This window comes from Ursus arctos, unplaced genomic scaffold (genome assembly GCF_023065955.2).
Source record: "Ursus arctos isolate Adak ecotype North America unplaced genomic scaffold, UrsArc2.0 scaffold_31, whole genome shotgun sequence".
NCBI classification, from domain to species: Eukaryota; Metazoa; Chordata; class Mammalia; order Carnivora; family Ursidae; genus Ursus; species Ursus arctos.
The window spans coordinates 11,545,707-11,571,201 of record NW_026622997.1 but is presented as its reverse complement, the minus strand read 5'-3'; the positions used below and the strand labels follow the sequence as shown (position 1 = coordinate 11,571,201).

Below are 25,495 nucleotides of genomic sequence, written 5' to 3'. Positions count from 1 at the left end.
GTGCGCCCCTGCGTGCCCCCGGGGCTTGGGAACGACGCGCGGCCCCCGCCCCGGGACCCCGGGGCTCCGCGCCGCACCCGCCCCCCCCCGCGGCTCCCTCCGGGCCGGGCCCGTGCCCGCCGCCGGGCTCTGCTCGAGGAAGGGGCGGAGGATGGCGGCGGAGCCATGGAAACTGCCGGGTGGATAAGTAAGGAGAGGGCCGCGCGAGGCCGTCCCCCGGCTGCCAGCATCCCGGCGGCGGATGCGGCGCCCTGCGAAGCGCGGCGGAGCCCGTACAAGTCCCCCCCAGCCCCCCCCCCCCCGCGGCTCCGGGCTGGGCGAGGGGGGCGCCGCCGCGGGAGGCAGGCCCCGGCCCCGGGGGAGGTGCGGGGCGGAGGCGAGTGTGAAGGTGACCCGGGCCTCCCGGGGTCATGGGCTGTTTGTTCCGGCCCGAAGGACGGCGCGAGGCCCTGGCCGGTGCTGCCAGCCCGGAGAGCCCGGGGAAACCCCCAGATTCGCGTCCAGAAAGCTGGATTCGCGCAGTTCAGACGTTCGGAAGCGTCCGAGGGGCTGAACTTAGGCGTGCGGGGAAGATGGGGAACCTGGGCCAGCCTGGGGAGGGACACGCTGTCCCTGAAGGAGTCTTGCTCAGATTGGCAAGATGGAGAAGGATGTGCGCGGGTGGCTTGGGCCAGGCCTGTGCACTGGTGCAGAGGGGAGCCCGAGGAGCCCTGGCCACGCACCGCACCCTTCCCCTGGAAGCAGATTTACGAGGCCCTCCAACCTTCCCCCAGCACTCCCATACTTCATCTGACTCACTGGAGAGTTACTGATGCTTTACGCCCTAGCCTAGCCTGTAAAGGGCTAGAGATTTTAATGGTGGTGTTATGAAGTTGAGTCACTTCAGGGTGTGGGGCTCTGCAGAGGTAAATGGGTTACTTCAAGTGAAAGTAAACTACCTGTGTGGAGAAGCCCGTCAACAGGCTGAATGATTTAATTACATGCCATCTTAATTTAAAGAGATTTACATGCTTATTGAGGACAGCTGGACAGTTAACATGCTGATGCGGACCTAGCAATTTTTAACTGAACAAGGTCTGGTTCACACTTAAAACGGGTGACCGGTATTTCCTTTTTTTTTTTTTTTAACTTCAAAGTTCTTATTCTTTTACTTCTTAATAGGAAAGCATAGTCTTTTACCTGCTTCCTCTGAAATAATTGTGAACGCTCTGGGCTAGAGCATAGGCGTCCAGAGTGTTGTTCCAGAGAACGCTAGGTCCTCAGGAGGCGGTAGGTGATGTCTGACAAAAGGTTCTGTGGTCCTATTACCACACCTCCTCTCCTAAGATGCACGTTTTTGAGTTTTAACATCTCTGATGTCGTATTTGATGGCATCTTAGCTTTGAGTCCTAGTTTTCTTTCTTAGTGGTACATGGAATAAGGAAGTTTGAAAAATGCTGAGATGAACAAGTTTGTTATACAACAAAGAAATGCAACAAATAGCTTTTTGGCAAGACTTTCCAGAATCTTCTGTGTGCTAAGGGGTTTGTGAATCGCCAAGAAGTGATGGTATGCAGGCTTTCCTAAATGTGTCTGTCCAGTCACTGGTTTTTGTGAGCATGAATGTTCAGGATTAGTATTCCTTTCAGGAAATGCTGCTCTAACAGTTGCACCAGATTTGAACACGGTTAAGGAAAATGTTCACATTTCAAAATAGTACCTGAGTGTGATTGGGGGTCATGAAATGATAAACTAAATTCAGTGTCTTTACACAAAAGAGAGAGACCATTTGAGGAAATATTCACAGCTGTTCCCATTCGGCTCTATTAGAAACTGAATCAGGATCATTTTTAGGGAACTAGTCCCAGTAAACATTCCGTTCATCAGAAAATTCATGTATCTGATATATAATGTTGCTGTTACACTATCTCCTGTATTATTTTGATTTGTAGAAGTTGATAAAAATGCTTTATTAAATTGGCACTAAGCTACTAAGCAACGACTCCAAAGAATGACCGCAAAACTCATTATAGAAAAATAAAAATGGGGGCGCCTGGGTGGCACAGCAGTTAAGCGTCTGCCTTCGCCTAAGGGCGTGATCCCGGCGTTATGGGATCGAGCCCCACATCAGGCTCCTCTCCTATGAGCCTGCTTCTTCCTCTCCCACTCCCCCTGCTGTGTTCCCTCTCTCGCTGGCTGTCTCTATCTCTGTCAAATAAATAAATAAAATCTTTAAAAAAAAAAAAGAAAAGAAAAAAATAAAAATGGTGCTGAGCATAGAGAAGTATACTTTAAAAAAAAAGGAGGAGCACCTGGGTGGCTCAGTGGGTTACATGTCCCACTCTTAATTTAGGCTCAGATCATGATCTCAGGCTCCTAAAATCAAGCCCTGCATTGGGCTCCACCCTGGGCGTGGACCTGCTTAAGATTCTCTCCCTCTACCTCTGCCCTGCTTCCCCGATCTCTCTCTCAAACATAAAATAAAACAGGAGAAGAAGCAAGCAAGCATATAACAGTTTACAAAGAGATGAAATTTAGCATAGCAAAAAAAAAAAAATCATCTCTTACCAAAGGTCACAGGCAAGGTCGGATTTTTATAATAAGTGAATAAAATGTACAATATTCACTGTATCACGGTATCAAGTACCAGGTTCTAGACACTAGGCTCTGGTGATAGACAAACATAACATCCTGCTCCGAAGAAGTTTGCGTCTGGTAGGTGAGGTGGGTAAGTACGATAAATCATTGTAATACAATTTGACATTGAGGCTTAGAAAGGTTAACGACTTACCCAAGGGAACGCAAGTCAGGATTTGACAGGTCTGATGATTTCAGATACTCTGCTCTCTTCTCTAATAGACCTGCTCCCATCTTTGCAGATAACATCATGAAGATATAGTACTTGAAATTAATTAAACATAAAATCAAACATATTGAACCTAAGAACCAAAGGAAATGTAGAGATGACCCAGGCCGACCCCTTTCATTCTACAGGCCTGGAAACTGAGACACAGAGAAGAAAATGGATTTGCTCAAGGTTATACAGTTATCTAATGACCGAATGGAGATTAGAATTCAGGTTTGTTGACTCTCAGCTCTTTGCACTGTGAAGTGCTGCCCTACGGGAAAAGACTGAAGAAAGCCTCAGCAGGCTTTCTACCGTGGAGCGGTGTGGGCCCATCTCCGTAAAGGCCTAGGGCGATTGTTGAATCGGTGATAAAATGCCCCATGACTAAGCACTTATTTAAAGAAATATTTCTAAGAGGAACTGTAAGGGGATTTCAGCTGAGTTCCTTAAAAACAGCCACTATCCTTAAAAGTTGAAGATAGATTTGATAAAAAATAAATATGGGACATTTGGGGGAAATTTGAACACTTACTTATTAGAGACTATTAAGGAATCATTGTCACTGGCTTAAGTGTAAGTAGACTTGGGATTAATGCTGTTTTTGAAAAGGAATTCTCATGTCTTTGACATATCTAGTGAAATATTTGCACTGAAATTATATAGTGTCTGGTACTAAAATAATCCAATTTTTTTTTCAGGGGCGGGGGGGAGGGGAATGAAGATCGTAAATGACATAAATTGCCATACTTACGAGAGTTTGTTATTCTCTTATCGCTACTTCTGCATATTCCCAGGGAAAAAAGTCTCTTCATAATGTTGAAATACCTTCTTGTTGGAAGTTTCAGAAAGTTATTTTTTCTGACCGGTTGAGTCAAGGTCAGGGAGAAGTGTAATCAGTAATTTTAATTGCTGACATTTGCATAGGCTAGCACCTTATAATTTACAAATTGTATTCACACCAACACAGACCTTTCCTCACTCTTCCTGGATTAGTTTAGGTCTGAAGTTGAAGGCAAAAGATCTCAATTGTGTTGTCTACAGAACAATGCCTGAGGCCCTGTCTGAAAATTAAATTTTCTTAGCACTTTTAAATGGTAGTAAAAAGCCAAAGGATTTGCAGGAATACTGAAGGCAGGCTCATGCTGAGCTTGCTTCTGCCTTGCAACAAGATCCCCCCCCCCCCATTTTAGGTACACGCAAGGGGATGTGTTACGATTTATCTCAGCTAGCTAACATTCTTACTACAAAATATTAAGCCAATCCCAAAGCCACATTATCATGGAATCAATAATAGTATTAAGGGCCTCTTTGTGGCTAAGAAGAGTTGGTGTGTTACTGTTTTTATTATAAGATTTATAGAGCTGGTTTATAATACTGTATTCTTAATTGTGTGGGTAATATATTTAAAACACATGTGGTAGCTACAATTCTGGTTCTATTTTTAAGTGACTTTGGGGTTTTTTTCCCCCTCTTTCTATTCATATAAGGTGTACCTGCATCTGGAAACTATCAAAATATCACGAAGACAACACCATGAATGTGGTTAAAGGGATAGACACCATGGAGGTTATAAGCAAGATCATTATCATTCAATAAATATTTTATTGGCAATACTTATTGTTTTGTAGGGAGCTGGGAAACTGTAACATGGGTGGGATTTCCAAGCACATAGAGATGAAACTAGTTTCCAAATGAGAGTAACTTCTTACGGTCCGCGGTTTAGGGGAAAGCAGTTTTCTCTCACCTTGTTTGAATTGCAGAAAAACTTTCAGGATATGTTGAGCATCCCTTCCTGCCTTCCCATCATGTTTGTGCTCCGAGTCTGTGGCCCCAGTTGGTGGCTGAATACGCCCTCGGGGGCACTGAGTTATTGCAAGGGGTCAGAGACGCTTTAGTGCATCAACAATTTCTGTAGATCGAATAATAAAATCACTGGCATAGAAATGCAGCCGGTCCAAATGCCCGTGTTTGTCATTCACAAATAAGCTGCAAATGCATTGAAAAGCTTTTCTGAATTTATACTATCATCCCGTACTTATGTATGTTTTACATCAATGAGTACCAAAAATAGAGCTATGCTCTTACGTAGGGGGGGGCAGTACAAAAGCCAAGAACCAGCTCTCTAGGTGAGGTGAGAAGCTCTCGTTCGTATATTTGGTAAAGCACATTCTCTCTCCCTTTAGCCTTATTCTATGAAGCACATACTAATTTCTTTGTTTCATTATATAGTATATCCCACAGGAGATAAAATGGTTCCAGGGGTAATTCAATGCACTCATGGGTTTATCATTGGCGCTCAGAACTGGAAGTTCTAGGCATACCTTCTGCGCCACTTTTTATACTTAATGTACTCACTCTGGCGCTCCGAGCCAAGAGGACTTTTCCCGATCTATGCATACTATCAGGCCTGAAATATCCAGGATAGAGATCTCTGCAGGAACTTTTTACAGTAGTAGAAACTTAAAATTGGGTGAACCTTGTCAGGAATGCAAATGTTGTTCAGAATGTCTCAGAAGGCTCTTAATACAGAGTGAATTTTTATTCTCGAAGTTTCTCTGCTTGCTCTCTATACACTCACCTTTCAGCAGGGTGTTTTTTTTTTTTTTTTTTTAAGGGATGTTAGTCTTGGATTATTACCACAAGCAAGCAAGCAGATGGCATCATTGCTGAGTGGGGTTCAGGGTGAAGGATGACACAGTAAGCGTCCAAATCATAATTGGAGGTAGGATTAGTTGGAAGTCTCATGTTTATTAACAAATCCTCTTCATTTTATTTGTTCTCCAATCATTATTTGCTGCTGATTAAGCCCTTATTTTGCACCTGGCATGTTTTGCTAATCTTCACAACAACACTATGGAGGCGAATACTATTATTCTTCCATTTGACGGATGAGGAATTTGATGCTGAAAGAGGTTATGTTTACCTAAGGTCATGCCTCCGGTAAGCGACGGTGTGAGGATTTGAACCTAGGTCTGACTCTAAATCCTCCACCAGCACAGACTACTCACTCAGTCTTCCGAGAGGAGCTTGGACCCCTGTGGGGCCTCCTCACCAGCTCTAGGGTCTAATGACTTAAGCACCTGCCTATTCTTATCTTTGGAAAGGTGAGAATTGTGTAAACTGAACCCAAATAATGACAGCTGTTTCCTTAGACCATCCATCATTAGTCACTTGTTCCTTTATCGCTTCCCAGTGAGTACTAGTTTAGTAAGTGGCTTAACCGTTACCAAGATCACCCGCTCATTCAACGCACAGATGGCACTGGGCTAGTTATGACTTAACCTAATTATTCTGGTCTTTCTAACTTTTCCCTTCTAGAGACAGTCATCAAAAAAGGGGAGCTATTGAAAGACTTCTTTAAAGGCCAACTTTCCCTGAAACACAAGCGTCCCTGGGTGGGATCGAACCACCAACCTTTCAGTTAACAGAAAAGACTTCTTTAGATCTTACTACCTTAAGGAAGAGGGGAAATTATTTTTGAGACGAATGAGTCCTACAGAAAGGGAGATTATTTATTATTTGCCTAAGTAGAAGTTAATTAAGAGGATATTACACACAATAGCTATTAAGTCAGTAATGACATATGGAAGCCAAAAGATCCCACTCTTGGACACATATGGAGGCTAAAAAAAATGGGGCATCTTCTCAGTTTGACTTCACCGCTAGCCTCTCTCGAGTGCTTGGATCTGGGTTCACTCTCACCTCTAAACTCTTTATAGAACCTCCAGCTGTTTTGCCATCAGCTGAGGACTTATCTGGTCATCTTCCTCAGTGTCCCTCTCATTTTGAGATGGAAGGAGGTGAAGCCTTTCCAATTACCCCTCCTTCAAATCTATGACGATCGTCTGCCAGAAATAAACACTTTCTCCTCTCTTATTAGGAAGACAAAAACCAAATGTAGGCAGTCAGATGGGCTGATATCTTAAAATATCTCCCAGGCGCTGCATAAATCCTCACCACTCCCTTGGTGCAGAAGTAAGAGGGAGCCACTTATATTTGGGAGTTGGGAGGAAGGGGCGTGTGTCAGCAAGGCCAGCAACAGTGGTTTCTGGGTCCAGTGCAGTGAGGCAGCATGCAGAAAGCATGTGCTAAGGGGCAGGTAGCAAGCCTGGCGGCTGGCGGTGGGCAGTGAGGGACAGGACAGCGAGAAGACTAGAATGCTGCCTCTTAAAGCAGCTAACGCCCCCCAGTGAGACCAGGGAGCTGCATAATTTGTGGAAATAGCTGAAAATATAGTGTGAGGTTAGGTCCTAAGAACTGGTTACCTGCCAGGGGCAAAGAGAAAAGCCAGTGTCTCCCATAGGTAAACCCAAGACAATGAACAGGGCCTTTGCACACCCAGCACCTGTTACACCTGCCTGCCGGGGAGTCTGGCTCTCAGCCCTGCCTTTGGGAAAGAGTTCAGCAATATGGTACTGTTTGCCCTCTTGCCTGAATCACAAAGAAATCCAAGTAAAAAGGCGTGTCTGTGTTTCTTCCCAAAGCTGGTTGATTTAGGTTGCAATTGCAGTTTATGCCTTGAAATTTTCTGTTGAAGGAAAAGCAGTCTTTCAAACCACAAAGTCAGCTGCTGGGATGGTTTGCTCTTGCTGCTGCTCCTGACCAGATGAGGCGGGTTAAACCTCTGTCAGCCGAACGTTGATTTGCCAGCACTGCCCCTGTCCCAGGTAGCGGGCTCAGATGGGTCTCAAAATAGACCAGGCACACATGGCTGACAAGATCCCAGTGGGCAGAAGGTAATGTTACACCATCTATGATATAACTTCTAGAATAATCGCTACCGTCCCTCTGCTCCAGAATCTGGCTCTGGTGCATTAAAAAGTGGAAAGTCCTCAAACGGTTGGGGGTGTAGTGTGCGTGCACTTTCCTTGAAGTTGCTTAAACTTCCACTCAGCTTTGGGGGCTTATAAGAAGCAATGACAGCCTTTGCTTTGCTTTCTTTCCCTTTTTCGCTTTAGAGGGACAGATGGCCAAACGAAATTTCTGGTGGCCGTTAAGAGGGACAAAATCCTTGGCCAAAGCACGTGCCAGCGTTTTACAATGCACAGCACACGCGGGGAGCTTTTGGCACACCCTGGGGCACAATTGGGTTCTGGGGCTCTAGGGACAGAGTCCTGCTAATTCGTGCAGCCGCCGCTTTAGAATGGCGCGTGGGGACAGCGCCCATTGAGGGAGGACGAAGTCAGGACAGGAGGTAAATTGATGATCCAGGCTGAGCAATGCTGGTAAAGGAAGGGGAGAGCCCCATCTTGGAAGAAAAACTTTTGTTCTCTGCTGACCTGGGTGCGCCTTTTGGCAGGTATCTTGCCCCTCCCCAGGATGACCTGAAGCTCCTTTGCCTTCTCTCCTGGAAAGCTGCCTCTAGAAGGGAATGTGCTCTAATATTTAGAGAGGAAACCAGGAAGCGAGGAGTCACAGCCCTGGCTTCCTGGTCAGGCTGCTGACTCACACGGCTACCCTTCGGGCGATTTCCTTCATCTCTCTGTACCTCAGTTTCTCAGTTAAATGAAAGATGAAAATGGAATTCCCCTAGAGGCATTGGGAACACCTAATTAATGTTTATGTTTCTTTGAGATAACTGGGATTAAGAGGTCCTATTCCGGCAAAGCATCATTACGTGGAAGATTACATCTTATTGTCAACTCTAGGCGTCCACTGAATAGCATTCGGAGTCACTGGGCCATCGTTGCCACTATGCCACTCTGTGACATGCCCTCCCCCTCTGCTTCCATTCTTTTCCACGTTGACCTCGGGTTGTGTCCCTTGCTTGACATTCTGTTAGTAAGGGGAGGGAGACTTTAACTTCTCTTTGGTCATTCCAGAGCCTGGAAGCCCATAAGTGTCTGCCAGCAAGGGCTGACTGGGAGAGAGAGAGAGAGAGACAGAGAGAGAGGGAGGGAGGGAGGGAGAGGGATTGGGCTAGGATGCTGCTAACTTCAGCCCTTTCAGACACAGCCCTCCATGTTCTTTTAAGGAATTTCGGCTGTCCCTTTGTGCTTGATTTTCTTTTCTCCTTTCAAAGTGTTGACTTCATTGTTTGGCTAGGGTGAATACATCACTTCCTCTTTGGGGGTCTGTGTTTTGTCTCCTGCTGGGTCTGAAATGTCATGTCATTTGTTGGGTTTTGCTAGATTATGTTGGGGGTTTGTTTGTGTTTTGGTGTTCCCAAATCGTCACTGTTTCACCAGACCCTTGCCACTTCCACCTCCTGATTAACGATGTGATAGAAATTTGCAGCCCTCGGCATTACCAACAGATATGCATTTGTCTGTAACTGCTCTCTTGGTTCTGTTGCCTACAAAGGGAGTTCCCCTGCAAGGGCAAAAAACCAACAAAACCCCACACTGCTGTTATCTTTTCTTCCTGCTGTGCGGTCAGGTTGCTCTGTTGCTTTGCTCATTCTCTGAACTTTGTTGAAGAGTGGATCTCCATGCCTCTCACCCAGAATATGGTGTGAGCCCCAGATCTTTTCCTCTTCAGACTTAGCAGCCTTTCCGTGACTCCCTCATACATGACTTTTTCCATTCCTGGAAGCAGTGTTTCTCTACTCCCCTAAGTACATTTTAGTAGATACACTTGGAATTTATTAACTCATTCCACAAACATTATTTACTTACCGCCATGTGCCAGGCACACGGGACGCTGGGTGTGTGATAGGAATCGTGAGACCGAGTTCCTGTTCTTGGAGAGCAGTGTGTGGGCAGGGCAGGGTGATGGAGGTGCAGGTGGTGAGGGGAGGGTGAGAATGACCCGCAGGCTCCTAAGTTGCCATGCAAAAAGGAGGATTTCTGAGGGTCCCTGGGATCTAGCACAAATAATATTTATACTACCCACAGTATGTTATTTACTATCACAAAAATATTTCCCTGAGCTCTTACTATGTACCTAGCACTGTGCTGAGTAACCCCATTTGATCCTGTTCTGCCCTCTGTGCTGAGTTGTATCGTCATCCTTATTTTCCAGATGAGGGATGAGACAAGTAACGAGGGCAGGGTTGTTAGACATTTCAAACTTAGGCACAGAGGCTATGCTGTCCAGAGAAAGAGAAGCTTGCCAGGGCCCTTTTGGACAGGGTCCTGCCTGTACCCGTGACAGCACTAGACATGAAGTCGTCTCCCCACATTTCCCCGAAAGAGGATTTGTTTCTTGTGTTCTAGGAGGACGTTAGGTGGAGGTGCTGTTTTGAAGCTCACCTTTTATTTTAATAGTAGGTTCCTCTAGTCCTGTCTCAGGGCTGTCTTAGTGAGTTCTCCATTGGACTTAGGAAATATTGGAGCCATTCTGCCAATCCAATGTGGGGTACCTGCTTGCAAAGGGATTTTGGGGTGATACTGGTGGCTAAGAAGCTCCCCTTTTATCCATTCATAAAGAAAGAAGGATCTTTTTTTTTTAATTTTTAATGTTTTTTTATTACATTATGTTAGTCACCATACAGTACATCCCTGGTTTCTGATGCAAGGTTCGATGATTCATTAGTTGCGTATAACACCCAGTGCACCATGCAATACGTGCCCTCCTTACTATCCATCACCGGTCTATCCCATTCCCCCACCCCCTCCCCTCTGTAGCCCTCAGTTTGTTTCTCAGAGTCCATAGTCTCCCATGCTTCACTCCCCAAGAAGGATCTTTTTAATATATTTAAGACTATTAAGATTACTTTATAGACCCCAAATGAGCATCACTGGGGTTGATGTGCTTGCCAAGGTCATCAACAATATCCTGGTCACTGTATTCAAGGGGCACATCTCAGTTCCTATTATTTGACTTTCAGCATAATTTGCTGCTGACTGCCATCTTTTGAATGAATCTGTTCTCTTGATTACCTGGTTTTCTTCCTATCTCTCTGGCCTATGCTTTGTCTTTCCAGGTTGCTGCTCTCCAAAGATCCATGCTCTTGCCCGAGGCACTCTCATTATTATTAGGGCTTCAATTATCGGCTTGATGTGAATGGCTCCCACGTATCTGTCTCCAGACCAGCTTTTTCTTCACTGCTTTGGAACCCAGCTAGTCTGTGGGGCTCGCACTAACCTCAAACCCAGAAGGTCTGACAATGAACTGGTCTTCTTTACCCCAAACCCTTTTCTTGCATCCTCTCTCTGTGGAGGCTACCACAGGCCATCTACCTGTTTGCCCGAGCCAGGGGACTTGGCATCATCCTTGATTCTTTCTTGTCCCACTCCCACTACAGCTCTTCAATAAATACTGTTGCCTCTCACTCTATAATTACTTGAATGTTCTGCTTTTTCCCAGGCCATCACTACCACCACCCTCGTTTGCCGGCGGCCTGCAGTAACCTAACTGCTCTTCCCTGTGGGGATTCTTGCTCCTGCTGATCCATTCTCAGCCAGGCAGCTAGAGCGAATTTCCTCAAATGCAAGCCTGGTGATGTGACCTCCCTGCATAAAACTCTTCAGTGGTTGCTACTGCTCTTAGGATAAAATGGAAATGCTTTAACATGGCTTGTAAGACCCTATATGACCTGGCCCCAGCTTTTGCTATATTCCCTCACTTTACACTCATAATTCTCCAACTTAACATGCTATGTCTTGCCTTTATAGTCTTTAGGACAAGCTAATCCATCTGCATGAACTATTCTCCCATGTCCTCATAGGCTTTCACCTGGTGCTATGGACCGAATTGTGTTCCCCAACCATATGCTGAATTCCTAACCCTAGTACTTCAGAGTGTGTGCTTATTTGGAGATCAGGTCTTTACAGAGGTAGTCAAGTGAAATGAGGTCATTGGGATGGGGCCTAATCCAGTATGACTACTGTCCTTATACAAAGGGGAAATTTGGACGCAGAGATGCATAAAGAGGAGATGATGGGAAGACATACAGGGAGGAGATGGCCATCTATAAGCCAAGGAGAAAGGCCTGGAAGAGATCCCTACCTCACAGCCCCACAACCTTATAGCCTCACAACTCTGCTGACACCTTGATCTCAGACTTACAGCCTCCAGAACTGAGGACAATAAATTTCCATTGTTTGAGCCACCCAGTCTGTGGTACTTGGCTATGGCAGCCCTAGCAGACTGATGTATCTGGATAATTTCTGCTTATCTTTGGTCTAAAGCTTAGGTATCACTTAGCTGTGACCTCCTATACTGGGCTGGATGACCCTCGTTGTGCTTCCCTGGATCTCCTGCTCATCAGCACCTCATTCTTTCTATGAGAGCATGTGTCTCTCTGTATGCTGCCTAATAGGTTGAGCTCTATGAGGGCGGGACAGACATACCTTACATATCGTTGTATCTCCAAAGCCTTGTACCTAGTAGGGTAGAATCCTGTATTAGGTATACATTACTGCATAACAAACGACCCCACAACTTAATAGCTTAAGACAACAAACACTGTTTTTAAAGATTTTATTTTTACTTATTCGGTGGGGGGGAGGGGGAGAGGTGCAAGCAGACTCTGTGCTGAGCATGGAGCCCAATGCAGGCCTCTATCCCAGGACACTGCGGTCATGACCTGAGTCAGACACTTAACAACTGAGCCACCCAGGCACCCCACATCAGCAAACATTTATTATGTTATAGTTTTCTTGTGGGTTGGAAATTCTGGAATAGCTTAGCTGGGTGCTTCTCCTGTGAGGTTGCAGGCCAGATGTCTCCCAGTCCACTGAAGGCTTGACTGGGTAGAGGCTCTTCTTCTAAGATGGCTCCCTTCCATGGCCATTGGCGGGAGGCCTTTGCTATTCACCCCATGTGAACTTTCCCAGATGCCTGTTTAGGTACCCTCATGACATGGGAGCTGAGTTCCCTCAGAGAAAGTAATTCAAGAGAAAGAACAAGGAAACTGCTATTGTTTGTATGTCCTAATCTCAGGAGGGCCATTATTTCAGGTATATTGGCTACATAGTATTTATTAGAAGTGATTAAATATAGTCACACTTAATGGGAGGGGAATTAGGCTCCATTCTCTGAAGGGAAGAACATCAAAGAATTTATGGACATACTTTAAAAGCACCACAGGACTTACTGAATAAACAAAAACATTTTGAATAAATGCACCAACAGAACCCTTTCCCATTTATCGATTCAGCCAGCTGTTTACTGGGCGCTTACTCCTGCGGGACTTGCCCTGGGTAGAAGAAGGCTGAAAATCCCCCCCACAAGAGTGGAAAGCATAAAAACAGAGGTGGCACTGGTGCTTCATCTCTCAAACATGCGTGTGACAAAGGCCGAAGGGCCACTGTACCCCAGGAGCCCTGTCATTGCTGCTCCAAGACTATCCCAACTCCTGGCTCACTTCACCCCCTCCCCGTTTCTCTCCCATTACCCCTGAGCTGTTAATACCAGCTCTTTCTTGTTTTCCTTCTCTAATATGTATTTTGGAGCCATTTTCATGATTATTTATCCCATGTCTCCATAGATCATCAGCTCTTGGGAGACAAAGCTGAGGTATATGGTCTCCAGTACAGACTTTGCCCGTCGGTCACTGAATGAGCCCTGGCAGACTGTGTAGGTGCAATCTATCGTGCATGAGTGTGCGTACTTCATATATCACGCACAAGCAGGTGCGCTGATGAGTAGCTTCCGTTTATACAGCACTGGGGCCTCCTGCTGCTCTCATTGCTGGGAGAGTCAAGCAACCACCCATGGTCCTCTTCCCACCCCCACTCCGGTTTCTCAGTCCCTGTGCGAAGTATCAGAACCTTGACTTCATGCTTTGAAAGGTTGCCAACTCCTGACATAGCCCTTTGTTTGTTTGCTTGCTTTAGATTTTATTTATTTAAGAGAGAAGGAGAGCGAGAGAGCTCACAGAGGGAGAGGGAGACGTAAACTTCCCTGTTGAGCAGGGAGCCCAGTGCAGGGCTCGATCCTGGGACTCCGGGGTCATGACCTGAGCCAAAGGCAGACACATAACCACCTAAGCCACCCAGGCGCCCCCAGGACCCATATTCTTAACCACTAAGTTCTAATGTCTCCCTAATGTTGACTGGGAGGGACAGAGCAGAGGATAGGACTCAGGAGACTGACCTGACCTCAATTGCTTCTTGTTACTTGCCACCAGCTCGTTCTATCTAAGCCACTGAGTAAAATGGAGGAGAATTCGAAAATGTTTGGCCACACGATGTGTGTTCTACTGATAGTTTCTAGCCCTTCCATTCCGATTTTCCAGAAACTCAAGTCAGACTTCCCTGAGTTTTCAGGATTGCTGGGGAAGGAAATAAGGTCATCTTTGCAAAGGAGGGTTAGAAAGTAGAAGCGGAGGGAGGGATGGGCAAAATAGGTGAGGGGGCGGCACCTGGGTGGCACAGCGGTTAAGCATCTGCCTTCAGCTCAGGGCGTGATCCCGGCGTTATGGGATCGAGCCCCACATCAGGCTCCTCCGCTATGAGCCTGCTTCTTCCTCTCCCACTCCCCCTGCTTGTGTTCCCTCTCTCGCTGGCTGTCTCTATCTCTGTTGAATAAATAAATAAAATCTTTAAAACAACAACAAAAAAATAGGTGAGGGGGAGTGGAGATACAGCCTTCCAGTTATGGCCGAACATGTCATGGGAGCGAAAGGCCCAACACAGCGAACGTAGTCGTGATAATGACATAGCTTCGTATGGTGACAGATGGGAGCTACCCTTGGGGTGAGCACAGCATGGTACAGGGATGCTGAATCCCTGTGTTGTGTACCTGAAACTAAGGTAACATTGGGTGTCAGCTATGCTCAAATTGACTTAAAAATGTAAATTAAAAAAAAGAGACTCAGGGAAACAGCGTAGCATAAAGTGACGCAGACAGACTTTGAGTCAAAGTGCCTGCGTTAGAATCAGATATGCGCATTTCTTACCTGTACAGGAGTGGGCAAGTTAGTTTACCTCTCCGCACATTATTTTTTTAAGACTTTATTTATTTACTTGTCAGAAAGAGAGAGAGCACAGGCAGGGGGAGCAGCAGGTAGAGGGAGAAGCAGACTCCCCGCTGAGCAAGGAGCCCGATGCGGAACTCGATCTCAGGACCCTGGGATCATGACCTGAGCCTAAGGCAGACGCTTAACCAACTGAGCCACCCAGGCGTCCCTCCACACATTATTTTTCTATCTATTATGTGAGAATAATATTAGAGCTGCTCTGAAAAATGAGATAAAACATTGACATTTTTGAAATTAGCAACTGGAAAATAATAAACATTCAATAAACGTCAGGTATTAGCTACACTAATGTTGTTCCCATTTTTTGTTAATATATTCTTTGAAAGACTTCAAAAACTTCCTCTTTGTGAATATTTTAACTGGCAAAAAAAATTTAATGGTTACGTGCAGAAACAGAGAAAAATATAATTATCTGGATTATTAGAAATACATTAAAAAAATTTTACTGGGGAGTAAAGATAGAAAGGGCTATGTCAGGGGTGCCTGGGTGGCTCAGTCGGTTAAGCGTCTGCCTTTGGCTCAGGTCATGATTCCAGGGTCCGGGGATGGAGTCCCTCATCGGGCTCCCTGCTCAGCGGGTAATCTGCTTCTCCCTCTCCCTCTGCTCCTCCCCCTGCTTTTGTGTGTGCTCCCTCTCTATTATAAATAAATAAAATCTGACAAAAAACCAGAATATGGGTCCTGTAGGAAGACTGCATGCAGAGTGGGGTTGCCACCTCCTAGACACTGTAAGCCTCAGTGGATCATCAGTAAAATGGGAATAATAATGGTACCGACCTCGTAGGATCGTTGTGAGGCCTCAGTGAAACAGTCCGCACACAGTTTGGCACATGACGAGCGCTTCAGTAAATATTAGCATTTATTACACCATCCTTGCCTATATTTTATTGGTGCAGGGGAGGCAAATAGAAGAGGTTTCTTATTAGCCATGTCAGCGAGGATCTGCATCTCCTCATTTTTGTGTCCTACATCAGCAACTCCAGATGTTTGTTTGTTTTCTTGTACAATACGGTTGTTTGTTGCTGTTGGTGTTTCCTGGAAGTAGAAAGCTTGCTAGGAGCAGTTCTGACAGTTTGAGATTAAAGCGCGTCTGTGTGGTGTGTATTACTTACTTGATATTTTGCAGAAAGTTCCTTCCTGTCAGCTTTCGGTGACGAGACTGTGTTGGTGCAGCTATTCCACGAAGAGGAGCTCAAGGGAGGCTCCTGGCCCATACCTAAGACAACTGAGAGAGAGGGAGACAGAGACAAAGAGAGGTGGGTTCTTTTAGCTTTTGCTTGACACTGGCAAAGAACTGAGGCTGGGACAGAGATTGGATGTTTGTTGCATGAGTCATGGAGAGTGAAAGGTGAAAGAATGGGGCATGGTCTCCTTAACTATTTAGATAAGGAGAGAAGGGAGAAGGGAATTTTTCAAGGTGGGTATCAGCATCTGAGGAAGGAGCCACAAAATAAGTCAATCATTTCCAAATTTTCTGAAGTTTCTTTGTCACTTTGCTTTCTGTTTAATTAATGCCTTTGTCTCTGCCAGTATCTTCTTAAAATTGAGGCCGACTAAGAATAATTTTATTTGCGGGGTGCCTGGCTGGCTCAGTTGGTTAAGCGTCTGACTTTTGATCTAAGCTCTGGTCTTGATCTCAGGGTCGTGAGTTCAGGCTTCGTGTTGGGCTCTGCTTTGGGGGGGAACCCTGTTAAAAAAGAAAAAAAAGGTAATGGAAGAATAATTTTATTTAGAGATAGAACTAGATTACAATTCCCTAAGATGATGATTGAAATACTGAGATTTATTTCAACAAGACGCAGGAATCCTTGGGCCGCTTTCTCTGCATGTGTTCTTTTCCTTGGGGCTGAGGCAGATGTCCCTACTGACTCACCTGTCACCCTGCTGTCCTGATGCTCTTTCTTGTGCTTCATGGTTTTCCAAAGCCCTGGTGGTCCCCCCCCCCCCCCCCCGCCACCCGCCCGCATCTTCCCCCCCTCCCCTGCTTCTAATTATTTCAAAGGGAAAATTTTCTTAGAAAATTAAGTAGTTCTTTTATTTTGCAGGAATGGAGTCCACCTTTCTACCCTAGCCCAGTAGCTGAAACAGGTAGTGAAAATTTCCTTTGATTCTCTTATCCACACACAGATAACTGAAGACAGAAACTTCAGATAAGGTCCCAGGCAGCAAACGGATTATTTGTGGCATAGACTGAGTCCAAGGAGGAACTTGAGTGGCTTTATTTAATTCTAATCCACCTTTATTTCACCAAGGAAATTGTGAGATGGAGCAGGGAGGGCGGGGACAGTGCTTTGTTTTTCTGCTTTTAAAGTGCTGAACGGCTCTTTTTCCCTCTCCTTCCCCTTTATCACTTGGCAGTGACTTTTCTTTTGCAATCCTGGGTAGCTCGCCACTCCCGCTGCCTCCCGATGTGTGCAGCACATCCCTTTCGTCCAATAAGGGCAGTAAAGACAAGGCTCGTGTTCTTGAGATGCCCCACGTGCTCACTAAGGAAGAATTCTTATTTTGAAAGTTCCTTTGCATAACCTTAATTGTGTTTTTTTTAGCTTTTGCCTTCGTTTTGCAAATTCCGGGTCTAGATTCCAGAAGTCTGATCTATCCGAATGAAGGCACAATGGAGAATAATGGATTTTAAGAGAGGGAGAGCGTGATCCAGTGCCTAGAATTTGGGCTGGGGGACCTGGCACATGGTGCCCATTAAATGTGTGAAGTGACTTGGGCATGACGACTCCCCAAACTCCGACACATGTGCTCTGACCTGCCTGTCCTTACTGGAGGGTCTGGGGTGGGGGTCTCAGCAGTTTGCATGGCACGAGTTCGTTGCATACCCTCAGGATTTTCATTTCTGGACTTTCTGCTCTGCACACGTTCACTTTTCTGTTCCTTCCTGCCCTATATCGTGGCTGCAGCTCTTCAGTTTTCAGACTCCGGTGGCCCAGAAGGACAAGAATGCAGAACCAGGCAGGAGCAGGGGAAACTGCTCGGAAAGCATTGGCGTTCAGGGCTTGGAATCCAGGGTAGAATCCATCTCTCGTCCTTCACAGACGTGCGACATCAAGCACAAGAGGGCTGTTTGCTGGGTGCGGAGGGTAGGAAGCGGATATTTTTCAACATTAATATATGCAGAAATGAGGACGGCCTCAGAAACAAGGCCCTAGTGGAAGGACTCATCAGTAGTGTTTCAAGCACCTCAATTTGTATGGCGTATCAGACTTGCCTCGAAAGGAGCCTCCTTTCCAGAAATAGACGCCCAGCCCGTAGTTCCCAATACCAGAGAAAGGCACGGAAATGAAATTGGAGCACACGGGACAAGTGTGGAGGAACGACACTTTGCCAGAAGTACACAGGACTCACGCACAGTTCACACAAGAATGGGCTGTTTTTACAAAAACAGAGAACTGTAATGCTTGAGAATCTTTAAGGAGGCACCTTGTTAACTTTTCAGTAATTTCTTCATTGTTGTCAGCTTGTGTTTGTGTGTTTGTCCTCCCCCAGGAGAACTCATCTGTTTCTAGGGTGTGCTCATTCACTGGGTATGAACAAAATGCTTTCTAAGAAAATTTCCTTAAGTGGCGAGGTGGAAAGATCATCTGCCTTAGAACCACGTAGACCGGAGTTCGCGTCCTCATTTGTACCAGTTCTGTGATGTTCGCTCTGTTGCCTTGACATCTGGGAGATTGGGTCCCTACTTTTTTAATGGCATGTGTTATTTGTTTATATTTAAGATTGGTCTCACGGGGGGCCTGGGTGGCTCAGTCGGTTAAGCATCTCCTTCGGCTCAGGTCATGATCTCAGGGTCCTGGGGTCGAGTCCCACATTGGGCTCCCTGCTCAGCGGGGAGTCCGCTTCTCCCTTTGCCCCTCCCCCTGCTCGTGTGCACACCTGCTCTCTCTCTCTCTCTCAAATAAAAAAATAAAATATTTAAAAAAAAAGTTGGTCTTTAGGCTCATTCCCTAATTTTGAAATGGGACCAACAATCTCCTTTTCAAGATTGTCGCTGTGAATCAATGGGTGAATAAAAGTACGGTGAGTGGCCCCGATACATTCTTAGCTGATCTCAGTTCCCTTTCTCTTCGTGTTTATACCTGACTGCAGGGGTGCCCCACTGCACACAATAAGGGGCTGTACACACACTGATTTTCCTTTAAGGGCTTTAGCGTAACCTTCTAAGGAATGACCGGTGACTTACATGGCAGAGAAAAATCAAATTCATAAAACCAACAACTTCTTCTGTTCATATATATCTTATCTACCATACGGCAAGACTGGCAGAGAAACAAATGAAAACAACAGAGGCTCTGCCATCAAAAGCCCTTGGTGTGTTAGATCGAGCCATATGAAATTGCCATTCCTGTGGGACAAACACAGTGGACTGTCAGCAGTTTCAAATGGTTCGACCTGGTGGGAGGAGAAAGGAGGGAGATGTTTCTAGCTGGGGATCGGGGAGGCTTAATAGAGTGGTGGCTGCCCATGATGGCAGGAGGTCCTTAAGGAGGTCCTCTAGATTTCTTGTTCGTTCGTTCTTTCTTTCTTTCTTTCTTTCTTTCTTTCTTTCTTTCTTTCTTCTTTCTTCTTCTCTCTCTTTCTCTCTCTCTCTCTTTCCTTCCTTCCTTCCTTCCTTCCTTCCTTCCTTCCTTCCTTCCTTCCTTGATTTTATTTATTTGAGAGAGAGAGAGAGAGCATGAGCAGGGGATGGGCAGAGGCAGAGGGAGAAAGCAGATTTTCCACTGAGCAGGGAGCCCAGCTCTGGTGACCTGAGCCGAAGGCAGACGATTAACCAACCGAGCCACCCAGGCGCTCTGCTCTACACTTTTCTTGCTTCCGGTTCTCAGCGTTGCAGCCTAGCCCTTGGGACGGGATACTCAGCCATGTGGGCGTTGACGTTGGTCTTCTGTCTAGCTGGCGTAGGCTCCTCCTCCCTCTGACTATCTTGGGAAAACAAGACTCCTGATTGGACTGGGTCCCAGAGCCCCTTCCTCAAGGTCACCCATTTGGGTATATGGAGTACCATCTTAGGAGCAGAGGACACTACTGTGTTTGCCAAGGTGACGCCGAGGGGATTGGGTTATGGCCTGTGATCCAGCCGGGAGGCTGCGCCGGGCCCTGTCCTGCAATGGGCCCTCCGGGGGTCCCTCTCTGATCTCTTACTCAGAGCAGGGTCTGCTCTCAGGGCCCTTCCTGCCTGGTGAGCTGCCCTGCCCTTTGCTTTGGGCCTCCTCCATGCTGACTACACTTCCCATTGCCTGTTGCCACACTCGCCACTGACCATTTTCTTCCTCCTGACTGGGACTCCCTCCGCCCCACCCCACCCCAGCCACCACAGCGAGTCTGCCTCTCCCAGAGCTCTGTCTGAAGAGTGCCAGTCCTCCTTGCTGGAAGGGTGTCAGCCAGCCGCATTGAGCCTCATCAGCCCAGGCCACCCCCAAACAGGACACCCACAGAGGAGTAATGGAGATAAGAGAGAGGCAGAGCTGTCGTCCTTCCATTCACCCATCGCTAGGTTACTGGGTTTGTCTCTGGGCTGGTTGCCATGGGGAGGAGCTCACAGTCTGGTAGGGAAGCTTGGACTGTGAGCAAACGTCCGGTACAGGACGCTGAGTGCTAGGAGACAGATGCACACAGATGAGGGGATGTCTGATGGACAGACACAGGAAGGCGAAGCTTCTAGAAGGGGAATCTGGAGACCGAGAAAGGAGTTCATTTGTTGAATCTGAAGCCCAGATTGGTTAGGCTGCTACTTTATGCCAGGCAGAGTACCAGGCACTGGGGTGATGCGGTGATAAGCAAAACCAGATTGGGTCCTGCCTTTGTGGAGTTTAGTGTCTGTTGGCGGAGACAGTTATCCAGCAAATAATCACAACAGTAAACGAACACTTACAAACTGTGGGAAGAATGAGGGAACATGAAGAGATCTTGTAACGGTACCTGGCTGCTCTGGGGGGTGGAGGGGCATTGGGCCAAGGAGAGTGTCATTTGAACTGAGTTTTGAACAACGGACCTGAGTTAGCCAGGTGAAATGGGCAACTAAGACGTCTTGGGCAGAAGTGTGCTGGTGGGGGCTCAGAGCACAGCAGCAGAGATGCGGGTAGGCCGGGATAAGGATTTGTTGAGGCTTTACCCTAAGAACTTGGGACTCCAAGGTCAGGTTTTCAGCCAGGGGGCAGGGTGGGCGCAACGCTGGTGACAGGATCAGATGTGAATTCTGAAAAGGCCTCTCTGAGGCCTGAGAACAAGTATAGAGGCAGGAAGTCAGTATTTATTTATTTCTACATAATAAGATCCTATTGTATGTATTGTTCTGTAACTTACTTGCCTTTTTTTTTAAACTTGTGTCACACTGATCTGTCTCGTTCAACTGAACAATGCAGCCGGCCCAGTATTTTGTAGTACAGATGGATAGGCTGTATCCTGATTCATAGTTTATTTCTAAATTGTTCCTAAGCTTTCATTTTCACAAACTACTGGCAGGAACATCCTTGTTCGTGGGTGTGGCAGGTGGAATGCTGAGATAGTCCCAAGATTCCCACCCCTGTTGCACTATGAGGAGGATGGGACAGAACTCCTGTGATTTGGAGCTAATGGATTTGGAATATTCTGGGTGGTCCTGTTTAAACAGAGGACCCTTTAAAAGGGGATCTCTGAAGGGAGAGATCTGAAATGTGACCGTGCTGACAGAGGGTCGTGTGGCAAGGTCACATGACCCCCCCCAGGACCTGAGAATGACCTCTAGTTGTTGAGAGTGGCTCATCTCTGACAGCTAGGGAGAAAACAGGACCTCCCTCCTACAACTGCAAGGAGATGAGTTCTCTTAACACCCCGAGGGAGCCTGGAAGCAGATCTTGCCTGAGTGGAACCACTAGAAGAAAACACACGGGGAGACATCTTGACTTCAATCTTGTGAGATCCAGGGCCAAGGACCCAACAAAAATATACCTGACCTCTGGCCCTCAGAAACTGTGAGATAACAAATTTTGTGCTGGTTTAACTTGTTTAGTTTGTGGTAACTTGTTAGGCTCAATAGCAAACCGGTATCATGACTATTTGAATGCATTTTCCAGTGTTTCTATAGGATAGACAGAGAGAAATGAATTGCCTGGGGTCTGAAGGTGTGCTCATTTAAATTTTTATTTTATTTATTTTAATGTATTTATTTTAAAAGAGTTTATTTATTTTAGAGAGAGGGTGTGTGCATGTGTACACGAGCAAGGGGAGGGGCAGAGGGAGAGAGAGAGAATCTCAAGCAAACTCCGTGCTGGGTGTGGAGCCCATGTGGGGCTCGATCTCACCACCCTGAGATCACAACCTGAGCCGAAATCAAGAATTGGAGGCTTCACTGCCTGAGCCACCCAGGTGTCCCTCATTTAAATTTTTAGTAAGTATTTTCAAATTGTTTCCAAAAAGGTCGCACCAGCTTCACATTCTCACCGCTGCTCTCACTGATCATCAGCGCTTTACATTTTGTCTATCTGGTACATAAAAATGGGATCCCATTTTTGCTAGAAGGTGTATCTTTCAGATATCTATCAATCTGTCCATCTACTTTATATTTGGCTACTCATATCTCTTGCTTTATACCCTGTTAAGTTTGTGTGTTTCTTCTGTTGAGAAACAAAGAGTATGAAAACGTCCTGGTTTGTGCTAAGTGCTTGACAAATCACGAATGATTTATAGGAATTAAACATATAACCATTCTAGTGATTTGTATTACAACTGCTACATATGTTTTATTTCAGTCTGTTTTTTTCTGAAAAAAAAAGTCGTTTTTTTAATAAATAAATTTTAAAAATTTTTAAATTAAAAAAAAATAAGCCCCCAATGCAGGGCTTGAACTCACCACCCCGAGGTTAAGACCTGAGCTGAGATCAAGAGTCAGAAGCTCAACCAGCTGAGCCACCCGTGCGTCAACCCCCCCACCCCAATGCCCCATTTTTAAAATGTTGGCAATAAATTCAACCAGTTAAAATCCATAGGTAGAACCCATAGTGTGGGTCCCACCAAACCCCTGGTGTGTAGCCTCTCTCCGTGCCCCCCCTTCCGTTTCATTACCCTTATGCCTATCTTAGTGCACTGACATTTATCCCTCTTAAATGAGTGGGGAAGTCTTGGATATTTTCCTATGTCTGGAAAGAGTTTATATGTAAGAATTATCTTTCTTTGAAGGATTGGAAGAACTCACTTATAAACCTATCTGAATTTGATGCTATTTTTTAAGGGGGGAAGGTATGTTTTCAGCTGTCTTTTCAATTTCTTGTCTGGTGATTAGCCTGGTCCTGTTTTCTACCTTTTTTTGGAGTCAGTTTTGACATTTATATTTTCATAAACATTATCCTTTTCATCTAGATTTGCATATGTATTGGTATAAACATTTAACTGGGTTTCTTAATACATTTTGAATTTTTATTGAACTGGGAGTTACGACTCCTTTGTCATTCTTAATATGATTTTTCATAAAGTCCTATTTTATTTATTTGCTTGTGGAAAGGTTACATTACATGTGATATAAAATTCAGTACACACACAGGATATGTAGTAAAAAATATATATACAGGGACACTCTTGTCCCCTCGCTGTCAAGTTCCCTTCCAGAAACAGCTGTAATCTGTTTCATGTGCAACCTCTACCACAACTGATTTTAGAACATTTCATCACCCCAAAAAGAAGCCTTGTGCCCCTTAGCTGTCACTCCCCATTTCCCCCCAGCCCCTCCAAGCCCAAGGCAACCACCCATCTCCTTTCTGTTTCCTGATTTGCCCATTGTGCGCATTTTATATAAAAGGCATCATAATTATGTGGTCTTGCGTTGTCAACATTTCATCCATGTTGGAGCACATACCAGTACTTCATTTTTTTAAAAATTGCCAAATACTATTCCATTGTGTGGATGCACCACATTTTGCTTCCCCATTGGTCAATTTTTTTTTTTTTAAAGATTTTTTATTTATTTATGTGACAGAGAGACAGCCAGCGAGAGAGGGAACACAGCAGGGGGAGTGGGAGAGGAAGAAGCAGGCTCATAGCGGAAGAGCCTGATGTGGGACTCGATCCCGGATCGCCAGGATCACGCCCTGAGCCGAAGGCAGACGCTTTAACGACTGCGCTACCCAGGCGCCCCCCCCATTGGTCAATTTTTTTAAAGATTTTATTTATTTATTTAAGAGAGAGAGAGAAAGAGAATGAGCCAGGGTCGGGGCAGAGGGAGAAGGAGAAGCAGACTCCCTGCTGAGCAGGGAGCCCGACACGGGGCTTGATCCCAGGTTGCTGACACCATGACATGAGCCATAAGGCAGATGCTTAACCAGCTGAGCCCGCCAGGTGCCCCTCCCCATTTGTCAATTGATGGATATTTGGTTGTTTCCACTTTTTGGCTATTATGAGCAATGCTGCTGTGAACATTCTTGCACAACTTTTTGTGTGAATACGTTTTCATTTCCCTGGAAGTGGAATGGCTGGGTCCTGGGGTAGCTCTGTGTTTAACATTTTCAGGAGCTGCCAACTGTTTTCCACGGAGGCTGCACCGTTGTAAATTCCTACCACCAACGTGCAAGGGTGCCAACTTTTTCACCTCTTCCCCAACACTTGTAGTCTCCCATTTTTTTTTTTAAGATTCTATTTATTTATGTGACAGAGAGACAGCCAGCGAGAGAGGGAACACAGCAGGGGGAGTGGGAGAGGAAGAAGCAGGCTCATAGCGGAAGAGCCTGATGTGGGGCTCGATCCCAGAACGCCGGGATCACGCCCTGAGCCAAAGGCAGACGCTTAACGACTGCGCTATCCAGGCGCCCCTCCCATTTTTTTAAATTATGGCAATCCTAGTGGGAATGAAGTGGGGTATTATTGTAATTTTGATTTGCATTTTATGGTGTTGAGCACTGACCACTTGTCTACCTTTGGAGAAACGTACATTCAGATCCTGTGCCCATTTTTCCATTGGGTTACTTGTCTTTTCAGTTTTGCATTCCATTGCTTTCTTAAGGAAGAATTTCTTGCCAATTACATTGAGTTTCACTGCCACTATCCCAGTTATTTAGACCAGCACTGTCTGATTGAAATACACTGCTATATGACCCATATATAATTTAAAGTTTTCTTGTAGCCACATTAAAAACAGCAAGAAGAAATAAATGAAATGTATTTTAATGGTAGGTTTTATTTGACGAGATATGTTATTTAACCCAAAACATCCCAAGTAGTATCATTTCTTATGTGTACTCTATACCAAAATTAATTACATTCTTCTTTTCTTTGTAGAAAGACGTTTAAGGGTATATTTTTACATATATAGTGCATCAATTTAGAATAGTAATAAGCCAGGGGCTCAATAGCTTCAGGTGGCTATTGTGCACCATGTTGGACAGTAGCTACTCAGATTGTACGTTTACATACAATTAGTTACAAAACTCAGACTGTACGTTTACAGTCGTGAACACTACTGTTTTGCTTGCTGCTATTTCTCATATTCCACATTTTCATCTCTGCTGGTCAAATTTTGGGATGGAAAGCCGAGGAAATTCAAATCTAGTGGCCTCTTTGTACTCTAAGCAGCATAAGGCCAGCTTTAGAGATGGTGTTTGGGCCTTGAGGAAGCACACAGAGAAATTCAAGAATGACAGCAGACAGGAAGGAGGAAACCAGCTGTCGGTCCCTCGCAATGGTGTAGACGCATGACTGCTGTCATGAGGAAGGCGGTCATGCAAGAGGGAAGGAGGGGATATATTCCAAAGACATGGAGGGAATAACACAGAAGGGCCTTAATTGGTCAATAGGGTGTGGAGAATGAGGGAGAGGGGAGAGTTGAGCAT

The 25,495-nt window shown here is 45.7% G+C and overlaps 1 long non-coding RNA gene across 4 annotated transcripts; it reads left to right on the top strand.

Annotated features, from left to right (window-relative positions):
* The first annotated feature begins 130 nt into the window (after positions 1-130).
* Positions 131-18,628, top strand: LOC113264195 (uncharacterized). 4 transcript variants are annotated; one of them, XR_008956681.1, is made up of 5 exons: positions 5,558-7,563; positions 11,078-11,209; positions 15,823-15,952; positions 16,742-16,784; positions 17,606-18,628. It is a non-coding gene; the product is annotated as an uncharacterized LOC113264195 (long non-coding RNA). The 4 variants fall into 4 exon arrangements; XR_008956680.1 differs by having other exon boundaries at positions 11,078-11,289; XR_008956683.1 differs by lacking the exons at positions 5,558-7,563; positions 11,078-11,209 and adding an exon at positions 131-187.
* The last annotated feature ends 6,867 nt before the right edge of the window (positions 18,629-25,495 follow it).